Genomic DNA, 12,050 nt, shown 5'->3' with positions numbered 1-12,050 from the left:
TGTTTTTGTGCGCATGAGTGTGTGTGTGTGTGTGTGTGTGTATGCCTTCATGCTCCGCTCTGTTCACAGAGAATTGCTAAGTTTCAGGTTTGCATCTATCAGGCAAACGCCTTGCAGAATCAGGAGTTTTTCTTTATTTCCTTTCTCTTTCTCTGATTTCTAGCATCTGTGAGTCCCTTGGGCTATGTGTCTCGGAGGTGATAATTGAATTTCTCAGGGAGCAAGGCACTAGGGAGCTGTTAGCGCTACTCAGTGGCACTGTGTTAGTGGCATGCCAGCTTGGTAGCTCCACCTCTCTGTCCCTCCACTCTCACCCAGGCCTAGTTGGGACTGAGGAGTTCACTACAAAGCACAGAAGACAGAAGGACCCATGGAGCAATATCTCGATCACAGCTTAGGGACAAGGACTCACACATCCCAATCTCCTGCAGGCTGTAGCCTGAGGTTCAGAGCAACTCTGGCCTGCTTGCTTTGGCCTTGTTTGCTTAGACTGATGTAGGGAGTCATCACCAATACTGGTGCTTCAGGTAAATCAACGATGTCTGTTCTTATCTCTTTGAGAGGTATACTATTGGGGGAAGTGTAGGGAAAAGGAGGTGAATATTGTGGCAGACTTATGTTGATGCTTCTGCTCCCATCAGAGAAAAAGCAATGGTTTGGAGTTAGAACCTCAAGCAAGTCATTGTCAGAACAGGGGGAGCAGAGGCTAAGTGGACAGCAGGGTCTGGAGGCTGGCTACAGTCAGGGTCAGGGTAGGCATGTGGTCTACTTGCCTCCTCATTGTCTGAGGTGATTTCTGTTTTTTTTTTGTTTGTTTGGTTTTTTTTTTTTTTTTTTGTTTTTTGGTTTTTTTTTTTTTTTTTTTTATGTAGAGGGAGGAAGGAGGTCAGTGGAAAGTTTCAAAAGGCCTGAAAGCTAAGACGGAAAATAGAAAGAGGGAGAAAGATGCCGCAGGCGCATGCCAGGAAAACCTGTGGGAAGTTCTTCTGAATATCCATCCTACTTTGACTTGAAGGCCCGAGTGACACAGCAGGGAGGAACTGCAATAAAGGGTGAGTGGACAAGAGGAAACAAGGGTGTGAGCATCCTCCAGAGACAGGGATAATTTAGACAGGGCTGCTGGTATCATTTAGGAGTAATTGCTACCATATCTGTGCTCACACAAGGGCTCATGTCTTGTCCATTCTCTGGGTCCATGTTGCCTATGTTCCAATGTGAGTGATATTTTCCATCACGACAGCAGCAAAAAGAAGTCCCAGAGTCCCAGGATGTCACAGGGCTTAACTCCTTCTGTTGAAGAGTGAACACCAGACAAGGGTAAAACTGACCCTTATATTTATGAACTCAGGGGGCTAAATGATGAGACCGCAGTCCATTCCTGGACATAGAACATTAGCCATTATGGAATACTTTGTTGTGTTTTGCTTTCTAACTGAGACTAGAATGTAAAATGTCAAGAAACAGAAAGAACTTTGTAAATCCAGAAAACATACATTTGATGTTCAGGGGTGGGGACAGGCCTGGTCTTGGGAGGGTACATATCTCCATATGGACTGTGGATACCATCCAGTAGTCAGGAATGCACAGATAACCTTCAAGCCTCAGACTTTCACACTCAGGTGTGAAATCCTGGTTACAGTGTGCTGAGAGTACAGCGGGTAGGGTGGGCAGGGAGGATCTCCCTCTACTCTATGCAATTGAGCATTAGACAACTCTAAAACTGTTAGGGTGGGTGCAGGGGGCTGAACTCTACCCACAGTCTAACTTACATCACTCAGAGACAGACCGAAGACTCTTCTAAGTTTTGTGTAAACTGAAGGTGAGATATATTCTCTGATATAGAGGTAAATTAACATTTAAGGAAAGAAGGGCTTGAGGAAAAACATGTCTAAGATTTTTTGTAGGATAACTGTATATTTCTGGAAGGAACTAGAAGGGGGGGAATCACCCTCTCACTTGGTAAATCTTAACATTTCTGCCCCCATCTTCTTGGACATCAGACATCACAGCACCATAAAGCAAACTAGGTGACAGGGGATTCATGAGCATAACTCCTAGGGTGCACTTCGTTTCATTCTCACAACTTCTCTGTGAGTATGGTCCCATGAATAGGGACTTAAAGCCTTGGTCTCCTTGATCTGAAGTGGGGTTTATGTGACCTGCTCATAGTCACATGCTTAATGAGCCTATGCCAGAAGCTATTCCCCAGCCTTCTGGTCAAGTTCACTGCCTTGGTGTCGGCTCTGCATCAGGCAAAACAGCTGTGCTTGCTGACATGTGAGTCTGGACATGAGGAAAGGGATATAGGGGAGCACTCTAAATTTAATTGGGTACTCTCTCCAAGCAGTAGGCAAACCCTGACCCCCAGAAGCCAGTGAATATTACATTGTAAAAAAAGGGTCTTTGCAAATATAGTCAAGTGAGACTAAAATCTTTAAGATCAGTTTTAATTCAATGTGATGGGTATCCTTAAAAAATCACATGTGAAGGATTAATATCTAAAATTTGTTAAAATCTCAGTTATCCAACTAAAACCAAAGAATTAAAGAGATGTTTTCCTATAGAAGTATAAATGACAGGTTTATGAAAAGATGATGAATAATTAACCAGAAGAATTCAAATCAAAGTTACAGTGAGTTATCATCCCAAGTCTGTTAGGAGAGAGAGGGGGACCAGGCTGTTCCTGCTTCTGATGCTTTAGGGCACATGGTCTGGAGAAGTTTGCCACAGCAGTTACAGGAGGCACTGAACGTCAGCAATGGGATCTGCTGACTCAGCAAGACTTTCCCAGGGACTCCTCTGAAGACCAGAGTGTGTCCACCGCACCATGAGTCTTAGAGAAGAAAGCAAAATGTACAGAAATAAGGAAAAGCAGATTAGATTCCATGTACCTCTGCTGTGGTTTTGGATAAAATGTCCCCTCCTTTTCCAAAGCTCATGTGTTGCAGTCTTGGGACCTGGCTAGTGGCAGTAATTGGCGAGGCTGCAGAAACTTGAAGATGCATCATATATCTAGAGGGAGCAGACCACTGGGGATGGTTGTTTTTGAAGTAGTATCTCACCCTGGGTACTTTTTTGGTTTTCCTTTCTCTTTTCTTGTCTGTCAGGAGGTAAAGAGGTTCATTTACCAGGTGTTCTACCACAGTGATACTCTCCACAAATAACGGGTCAAGAAAGCGTGGGCTAAACTTGGAAAAACAAGTGAACAAAAAAAAAAAAAAAAAAAAAAAAAAAAAAGGCTTTTTCCCCTCCTAAAAGCTGTCCAATCAAGATTCTAGACAAAATGATGAAGAATTAAGTAACACAGACAGTCACCTTCCAGGTAGCACAGCGAGCCTTTTAGTGGTGGTACCCAGGGAATAATTAGATGAGCAGAAATTACTATGATTATGGCCATATATTTGGGTGCTTTTGAGTGGCAGAAAAGAACTGGAGACTCAATTTTGGTTGGGAAAAATGTTAACTTGTTGACTGATTGGTTGGCTTCTGATCATATATTATACAAAAATGTTCAATCTAGTTTGAAATGAGCACACATCAGATGCTGTACTCCTGTTCTGATGGAAAATGCTGTGGTTTGTTCCTGAGAGCAAAGCAATGGTGCATGGGAAGCTCCTGAAGCCAGGGGGAAGTGTGCTTCTTGAGCTGAAAGGAAAGGATGGAGTGTTGGCTGCCCTGAAAAAGCCCAGTCTAGAAAACTGTAGATTTCACCCTTTCCATAACAGAGGTCCTACCAGCAGACCTGGAACTGGTGTGAGGGGACTCTGGCAGAGTCTCTGTAAAGTCTAGTAAGGGTGCCATACTTCAAGACTGGTTAGTTTGTTATTTCCTTCAGTGATCTGCAGTGCCCTTCACTGAACAACTGGGACAATCTCCTGCCTTTCATGATAGGTCTTCTACTGGATTATGGAGCTGGTGTGACTTCAGTTTTCAGATCTATAGGAGAACAGAACTCTAACTTACACTCTTCAGCTCAGAGAAGCCATGCAGTCCCTGGTTTCTCTAGCATGCTGGTGTGAGGAGAGGAGAGAAAGGGAATAGAATGAGAAGACATTGGGCAGTTACTGAGTAGGACAGAGGATAAGGGAGTGATAGCTAGTCACATGTGAGCTACAGCAAGAATATACATATGTGTGTGTGTCACACGCAACATGTTTCATGGAAAACTTCACGCAGAGCAGATCCCCAGTGTTAGCCCAGAACTTCCATCTGCATCTGACCTCCTGCGGTTTTGAGTTACACAAGACCCTAGGGAGAAAGGAGCTTCACTCCCTCCAGACAGAAAGACATTATCTCATTCTGTGTCAAGACCTCAGAGGCTCTTTGACGTCAGTGCCGCTTGCTCCTCCCCCTACTGGCCTTTGACAGACCCCTGCTCACAGACCCCCTTGGAAGTCCCATCCTTCAAAGAGACAGTTTTATAGCTCTCATCCTGTCACCCTGTCCCTGTCTCCCAGACTCTAGAGGATCAGAATTCTAAGAATGGCACACAGAGACACAGACAGTTCTAACCATCCAGTAGGTCATGATGGTTGAAACTGGGTTGTGACAAAGAAACAGGAAGAATCAGAGCCTTAAGCCAGAACTATGCCAATCTGGGGACTCCAGGTCCACAGAGCAAAGGACAAAAACCATCTTCCCAGATTGCCATTCTCTATCAGGCTCACTGTTGACTGGTCCCTGAGGGACTCCAGTTTCTATATGAGGCATCTCATATAGAAGTACATCACAGTACAGAAAAGATGGCATAGAGAATATATTCTGAGGACTCGAAATGAAAACACTCCGAAATTTGAAAAAAATGGTAATTTATTAATCCAACCTGCCCCAAACAAAATTTTTGTGTAACTGTTTCCTTAAGTTTATTTTTTTTTTTAAAGTCTTGCTCTGCAGGCCAGGCTGGACTCAGACTTGTGATCCTTTTCCTGCCTTAGCCTCCTGAGTGCTCAAGTAAGAAGTGGCACACACCATTATTCCACTAAGACAAAGTCTTCCTACAGAATTTCTCTGCTCATCATGGAAACCAGTATCACCGTGTCCCACACAAGTTGTGAAGATATCCTGTTCTTCCCAAAGATGTATGTTGCCACAGATAAAATTCTTAGTCCAGAGAATAGCACAGGTTATACACCAGTATTATTATTACTGTCCGTGTTGCCAGCTTCTCTCCCAGTTCTCACCACCTCCGGCCAAAACTCTAGTGTTATTGATGTCCTCCTATGAGCACAATTAAAGCCTGCTTCTTCCAGATCTGTTAATAGTCTGTAAGTACAATTTTTCAGTGAATTATCCCTTTTATCAAAAGCATCTTATGATTCCTGATTGCCTGCTACTGACTTGAAATTGCTTTGACTAGTACTATTTTGACTATTTGACTAAATATTTGACTATTTGACTAAATAGTACTATTTGACTAATGGCTATTCCATTCCTAACACCAGGACCCATCATGCAACTGCAGCATAGCTGAGCCACCTCAAGCTGCTTCTTCTACTCTTCTTTCCAACATCTTTCACAGAGATGCTCTTCCTCTTTCTTTTCTCCACTTAATGTGCACAGACCTAGCTATAGAACCTCAAGACTCTTTTGCTTGCAGAAGCCATAAGAGCAGAGGGTAAAATATTGATCTGCCAAAACAGTGTAATATTTATCAATACAATAAGTGAGGTTCTCAGAGGAATGATAAATACACATATTTTATTATTGGATCAGTTTATTCTGGTTCTATTTTATCTTTGTGTCTAATCTTGATATTTTTATCTTAGGGTCTGTATGACATCTGTCCAGAATCTTATAGCTTTTATAGTATCTGGTGAGAAGTCTGGTGTGATCCCGATAGGTCTGCCTTTATGTTACTTGGTCTTTTTCCCTTACTGCATTTAATATATATTTTTTTTTGTTTTGTGCACTTGGTGTTTTGATTATTATGTGATGGGAAGTATTTATTTTCTAGTCTAGTCTATTTGGCATTCTATAGGCTTCTTGTATGTTTATGGGCATCTTGTTCTTTAGATTAGGGAAGTTTTTTTTTTCTGTAATTTTGTTGAAGATATCTATTGGCCCTTTAAGTTGGGAATCTTCACTTTCTTCTATACCTATTATCCTTAAGTTTGGTCTCCTCATTGTGTCCTGGATTTCCTGGATATTTTGTGTTAAGAACTTTTTGCATTTTGTGTTTTCTTTGACAGCTGTGTCCATATTTTCTATGGTATCTTCTGTACCTGAGATTCTCTCTTCTATCTCTTGTATTCTGTTGGTGATGCTTGTATCTATGACTCCTGATTTCTTTCTTAGGTTTTCTATCTCCAGGGTAGTCTCCCTTTGTGATTTCTTTATTGTTTCTACTTCCATTTTTATGTCCTGGATGGTTTTGTTCAATTCACCTGTTTGCTTGTGTTCTTTTGTAATTCTTTAAGGGATTTTTGTGTTTCCACTTTAAGGGCTTCTACCTGTTTACCTGTGTTCTCCTCAAATTCTTTGAGAGTGTTATTTATGTCCTTCTTAAAGTCCTCTATCATCATTATTAGAAGTGATTTTAAATCTGAATCTTGCTTTCCTAGTAATATGGGGAATTCAGGACTTTCTTGTGTGGGAGAACTAGGTTCTAATGATGCCAAGTACCCTGGGTTGCTGATGCTTATTTTCTTGTGCTTGCCTTTTGCCATCTGGATCTTCTTAGTGCTACCTGCCCTGTCTCTGACTGGAGCCTGTCTTTCCTATTATCTTGGTTGTATCAGAACTGTGTGGGGTGGATGTTACTACTGGGATAAGCGCTGGGGCCCAAAATCTGCTCAGTGCTCAGGCCCAGACAGGAAAGTACCAGTGCTCCTGGCCAGGAGTGACTTTCTGGGTCCTAGTAGGTCCTAGTTACTCCCTGTTTGGGGCAGGCATTGCTGTCTGCTTACATAAGATACTGCCTGGGTTAGAGCTCCTGGGAGCCCCACTTCCTCTGGGTTCTGTGAGACTGGGGACAGAGCTGCCGCCCAAGATCTGCTCAGTGCTCAGGCTCAGACCGGAAGGAACCCTAATCTTTATTATTTTTATTACACTTATTTATGCATGTATGTCTATGTGAGGAAGACACCCATTCCATGACACATGTGTGGAAGTTGGAGGACAACTTGTGGAAACCAGCTCTCGACTTCTACCATGTATGTTCTGGGGATCAAACTCAGGCTACTTGGCCTGGCAGCAAACACCTTTGTCCCCCATGCCAACTTGTAAGCCCTCATTTTTTTCTTTCAGTGGTACTGGTGATTGAACTCGGGACTCTGAGTGTGATAGTCCCTCCTTCCACTGAAGAGCTATACCGCTGCCCCCATTCTGTCATTGTATTTTCATTAGTGAAATTACAAATCTTCAACTTCAGGAAGCCTAGTATGGAAAAATCCACCAGACCTCAACTGGGAAATGGAAAATTTTGTGTTTTTCTAGCTGTGAAGATTTCTTGGTTTGATTATAGGGGAAGAGGACAGATGTAAAAGGGGAGTGAAAATGCAGGAGGCATGTCTCCAAGAATAAGGGAAACACCCCATTCTGATGTATAGTTTGTGCCATGAATTGAAAGGGGAATGTTGAGACAGAGGAATGGTCATTGCAGCCTTCCTTGCTATATATGACATTGATCTGATCACAATTTTGTCACAAATCTAGGACTAGACAGTTAAATTCTATCTGTTAACTCCACCATTAATAGGTAATTAGATGGTCACCTAAAGTATCATATATGTAACATATGTATTTTCCTTTTCTCCCTTATTTTACTCTATCTCCCTAAAATGAAGAAATGTTTTCTAAATAGCACCTTGATGATGTATAAATGAAGGGAGGAGGTGTTTCTGTGTGGAGAGGTAAGCAAGAACACATAGTGACGGTGGTGCATACACATGGCCAGACTCTAGCAAAACCATAGATAGTTATCAACAATATCCTGGGGAAATTAGATTAAATCTATTATTTCCAGTCCTTATCACTGTCTTTGTAGCCTTTGAAATAAAAGCTTTGTCACAACTAGAGTTGATGTAGGTTCCACCAGTAGAGGCAGGAGAATGGATGCAATGACCCGACCCATCTCAAGATTTTTCTGTATGGGTATTCGATAACTTTATGAGCTCAGGGGATTAATCTGTCGGAGGCTGGCTGTATTTGTATTTACAGCCTGTTTCCTGTCTCCTCCCCCTCTCTCCACCTCCACCCGATTTGTATTCCCAAGGGAGAGAGGCTTTGATTGAGGATAATAGCCCTGACATGAGGTAATGCATTTGTTTTGGCCTACACTTGGGTCTGTCTCTGTTATTAGAGGGTGGGCTCCCTTCATCTGGCCTTCCTATTGGCTGCTTCTCAGGATCAGGACCACTCCACTAGGGCCGTGGTGACTCACCCCTCAGATAGAGTCTTTGAAATCGTGGACTATGATTGGTTGTCTGTGATAAGCCCTCAGGGCTTGAAAGGGTTTAGGCTCTCCGATACCACCCTTCAAGTCTGCATGTGACATATTCTAATTCATTTGTGTCTCTCTTATCATCCAACTGTTGGGTAATTGTGTATACTTGTAGCCACAGGAAAAGCGCAATCACACAGTAATGTTGCAATTAGAAATGAATGGAGTGGGAAGTTTTTGCAAATGATGTGTGTTGCTTAGGGGAGCTGTAGCAGTTGCAGCCGAATGAAGAAATGATCACTTGAAAGCTTTCCTAGAAAATCGTTTATTTTAGAGAAAGCAGAGAAGACAGAAAAGCAACACAAAAACAAAACTGTAGCCATATTTCAGAGACACATAGCAACAGTATTTTGAATAAGTCCCTGAAGACACGGTCTATCCATTAAACACATCTGAAATATAAAACAATGATATCAAGGGATTTTGATAACTGGATTATATCAAATATTAAGATTATGAGCTTGACCATGTGGGTTGAATACATACTAAATGTGTGCATTTCTAAACTTAGATGTCTTTTTAAAAATGATTATTGTAGAAATGCACTGTCCAGCATAGTAGCTAATAGCCACTGAGGGGTACTAATGGTCATCTCTAGTCACTGCAATTACATTCAGTTAGATAATTATTAGTTTAACAATTTAATATGGCAGAGCCACCTTATTGAAAGGGATGAACATTCTCATGGCTGCAAACCACAGCTCAGATGTGGGGTGTGTTCCTTGACATGTAGAGAGCTTTTGGGAATACTGTCCTCCAAAAACATGAGCTTGTAAGACCCATGCTGAAGGCAAAGACGCACCTGCACACCATATTTAATTCTAATTACACCCAGGGACAGAGAAGGAACTGCTCAGCCTGGTTGTGTTTGCTTTGGTTTTATCTTGTCTTGATTTGGCAACAGGGTTTCGTTCTGTAGCCTAGGCTGACCTCAGTCTTGCAGAAATCCACTTGCTTCTGTGTCCCAGGTGCTGGAATTACAGGATTAAGTTGACATGACTTCAGTTTTAAGTTACTATGTCAGCATTTATTCTTTTACTTGGTGATTGAATCTACCATTTCCACTACATTCTGACCCACTCCTCCTGTGTCTCAGATACTTGACAGACTGAAAATCATTGGAGGAACTCTAGGTAACAGGAAACTGGTTGGGGGTCTTTTTAGAGAAAAGAACTCAAGCCAGTGGCTTCCTTTTCATTGTTTTGGAAAAGATTCCTCAGGATTGCTCATGAGTGAGGGTTGGCTGTGGGATCTATAGCACCTTGCTATCCTCTACAGTCATCTGCTAGTATGTGTGTGTGGTCTGTGGACCCTGGTGATGACAGTGCCCACTGATAGAGTTAGCTTGGAAGGAGAAGTATCTGCACTAAGATCACAGAATCTACATCTACTTCATGCCATTTTTGCAAGCAACCCAATATAGTTCTAGAAGCAGGCAGGAACTTTTGTTGTGTGGCAACGAATAAGAAGTGCTGTTGACCTGAAGATATCATCACCACAGTAGGCCTGGGGTTTAGACTTCCTTACACTGGGTTATAATTTACCTTCTTATTGCAATTTTATTTTTTTCCAGAAAGTGTTATACATGTATAAAATCAAATAGAATCATAACACACCCCCTGGTCAGTTTCAACCTCCAATGCCCCACCCCCCGCATTCTCCCCAACACGTCCCTCCATCCCCAACTTCATATTATTTTGTTGCTGTTTTGATAACCCATTGAGCCCGATCAGTGTTGCTAAATATGTCTGGGTATAGGACCATCTATCAGACCATGGGAAATTCTATGGTCTTTTGCAGTCCTAGAATCATGGAATGGTCACCAAATCAATTTCAGGATATTTTGTATTTCCCCAAAGGAAGCCTTGTGCCAATCAATGATCATCTTCCAAACTTCCCTGACTCACAACTTAGTTATCATTAACCTATGGGCTTATGGTTTACCTCTTAGGAACCTTTCGTATAGTTGCAGCCAGACAATTTGTGGTCTCCTGCTGATAGTTTTCTCAGCATTTCTTCAAGCTTCATGTTCCATTCCTGTTGCAGTATGTATTGGAATGCCATTCTGTTATATGGCAAGTCACGTGACATGCTCAGCTCTATCATTCATTTGTTGACCAACACTTTAAAATACTGGACTGGCCTGTGGTTGCCCCAAATCCAGTAAATAGGTCTTTGCTTTTCTTTGTGTTTAGAGAGCAATTCTGTTAACTACCTTTGTCTAAGGAACCAATGCCCAGGGTTAATTTGAAAATGGAAAGGGGGCAAGATAATATATTTTAATTTTAGCTATCTATAATTGTGTGTGTGCGTGTGCGTGTGCGTGTGCGTGTGTGTGTGTATGTGCTGATGAGACTGGATTCTGCTTGTTATTCCTCAGCTTTATACACCAGTTACCTGTATTTCAACAGGTTCCTGCTCACCCTTGGGGATTTTTATTGCACAGGTCTAGGGTAGGGCCCAAAGCCTTGAATTTCTGTCAAAAGCTGCTGAACCTGCCTGTGTGTGGAGCACACTTTGCGCCATATTTAGTTTCATAATCTGAAAAATAACACGGCTGGGTGGTGTCTGCTCTATGCCAGATGCCTCTTGTACCCTCATAATGAACAGTAGATACTTCCACCTTCTGTCATAACAAGCAGAAGCGCTGTTTATGGGATGCTGCTCAATGCCAGGCCCTGTGAAAATTGCTTTACCGGCACAGAGTGGTTGTGTAACAGCCTGACGGGAACAGTTGTCAGGGTCATAACTGGGCCTCCACAGATTATTGCCTCCTACATTAAAAGAGTTGATCTCAGTTCCTAAGACATAATGCTTGGTAACAGCAATTGTGTTTGGCTTTGGGGATTTTAACTGGGGTCTTCCCACTCTGTGCTGGGTATTGAGATTTTTGCTCTAGAGATGATGATACAGAAAATAACCAGAGCACAACCATCTTGCTGAATTATGTTTCTCTACTGTCCTCTTTCATGGGCATTTCATCTGTTGATTGCAATTTCCTTAGACATTCCTTTAGATCTGGGGTAAGATCACTTAGTCAACTTTGTGCTGGCTATTGCCATACTCAGCATATACGATCCAATTTTAAAAATCAAATTTTCTTTGTTCAAAGAAGGGTTAGGTTCTGAACAAAATTGGATGAAAGTGCTCCCAGGTACCTCCTGCCCCACTGGACAGACTCTTCAACCTTCCACCTTCTATGTCAGAGTGACACATTTGTGGCTATCACATCCTTATCCTGCTAAGTCATTAGCATAAGTTAGTGAGGTCATAAGTTTATTAGACCTCACTCTCAGTGCATATACTGTGGGTATGGTCTCTTGGTTGCATCCTGTACTATTTCTGTGATACTCCTTATCCAGAATTTCCTATAATTGGAATAATACACAGTAGATTCATTTCATACTAGCTTCTTTCTAGTATTCAAACAAACTCAAGTTTCTTCCATGTCTTTTCAAATGTCTATGAGCATGTGTGTGTATGTGTCTGTGTGTGTGTGTTCATGCATGCTGAGTAACACTTTGTTGTCTGAGTTTACCACATTATTTTTGTTCATTTCCTTCAGGGTAACATGGCTGCTCTCAAGTTTTGCCAATTATCAACAGAGCTT

General features: G+C 42.0%; 1 long non-coding RNA gene across 1 annotated transcript in view; it reads left to right on the top strand.

Annotated features, from left to right (window-relative positions):
• Positions 1-940: 940 nt before the first annotated feature.
• The window catches only part of LOC143441617 (uncharacterized), a 40,836-nt gene continuing 29,726 nt past the window's right edge, over positions 941-12,050 (top strand). Inside the window, exon 1 of the long non-coding RNA XR_013109184.1 lies at positions 941-1,052. This is a non-coding gene — a long non-coding RNA (uncharacterized LOC143441617). The remainder of the gene's footprint in view (positions 1,053-12,050) is intronic.

This window comes from Arvicanthis niloticus, chromosome 3 (genome assembly GCF_011762505.2).
Source record: "Arvicanthis niloticus isolate mArvNil1 chromosome 3, mArvNil1.pat.X, whole genome shotgun sequence".
In the NCBI taxonomy this organism is placed as follows: domain Eukaryota; kingdom Metazoa; phylum Chordata; class Mammalia; order Rodentia; family Muridae; genus Arvicanthis; species Arvicanthis niloticus.
The sequence above is the reverse complement of the archived record's forward strand: the minus strand, read 5'-3'. Positions and strand labels throughout refer to the sequence as shown.